Raw genomic sequence first — 1,505 nt, 5'->3', positions numbered from 1 at the left:
GCGTGGTCTCCAGCCAATTGAGCTATCCCTTAGGGACAGCTCAATTGACATAAAATAAAATTAAAAAAAAAAGGTTTAAATAATTTGACATAATTTATACTGTTATATAAGAGTGTACAGGCAAAACAATTATTAACCACATAACCATATAATTGCTTAGACCGATTGTGATTAGCAGTTTTAGAAGGTAGGCAAAATTGGTTAATAACTAGTAACTTATTTATAATATATATTAAGTATATCTTTTTTTTTTTTTGACATGTCCACACAAGTGAATGAGGAGGGGGGATTCGAACTAGTGATCTTCACTTCATGAGGCGTGATTCACAACTGATTGAACTACCCCTTAGGGATATTAAGTATACCTAAAAAAAAATAATGCAGAATGATGTTGTTTTGGTATAAGATTTGAGATTTTCAGGGTTTCTATTAGTTTTCATTCTCACACTGCATCTGAGTCAATCCAACCAACTTTCCCTTCTCAATCTCGTCTTGTGATTTATGAGGAATTTGAATATTACTCATTTAAATATGAGAAATATTATGGGTGCTAAATCTTTTACTAAGATATTAGTATTAAAATGGTATGGAGCGTCTTCATTGATGCCCCTAACATTTATCTTTATTAATTATTTTGATAATTTTAATAAATAAGCTCTATATTATCTTAATACCAATCTCTTAATAAAAAAATTAATACTCCTACCATTTATCTTTTAGTATTACATAAACTGACAAACATCACAACGGAGGGTGACATTGACATGCAAAGACTCCAATAAAATCGCCGAAGTCAACCCAGAAAGTCATTTATCTTTACAAGGATGAAGGATGCAAAGAAGTCCCACACTTTTTTTTTTTTTTACTTTTTAAAAAGTATTTGAATGTAATATAAAAAATGAAAAAAAAAATCCCATTTGCTTTCATAAAACATTCACACCGGTAATTTGGTAATGGTGATTATTGATTAATCCCTGTGCAAATTGCAGAATTCGATAGCTTTTCATAGAGTATTGATTTTTAGTTCACCATCATTCCGCTGGTGTTAAAATATTATTAAAATAATATTTAGACAGTAAATAAAATAAAATAAAATAATACTTTAACACTGGCGTACTTACTATTCAAGCACGCCAGTGGACTAAAAATCACTACTCGGTTTTCATAATAACATTTACATATGTAACAATTTTGAAAATACTTTTTCTTTTTTTTGGGCGCACAATTCTTTTAAATAATTTAAAGCACTTTTTAAACGTGTATTTTAAAATAACCTTTATAACCTTTACATTGTTAAAAATATTTTTTCTTCAAATCACAACTAAAACTTACTCTTCAAAACCATTATAAAAAATAATTTATTAACCAATTACACACGCACCTTTATTCTTTTCTTAAAAAATGGGTTTTAGCAAAACTTTTTTTTTTTTCAGCCCTATCACGTATGTCATATTCTTGAATGAATCTGGGTTACCTGTAATTTTAGTAATCTGGGATGACATTTA

The sequence above is a fragment of the Corylus avellana genome, chromosome ca7 (assembly GCF_901000735.1).
Source record: "Corylus avellana chromosome ca7, CavTom2PMs-1.0".
In the NCBI taxonomy this organism is placed as follows: domain Eukaryota; kingdom Viridiplantae; phylum Streptophyta; class Magnoliopsida; order Fagales; family Betulaceae; genus Corylus; species Corylus avellana.
The sequence above is the reverse complement of the archived record's forward strand: the minus strand, read 5'-3'. Positions refer to the sequence as shown.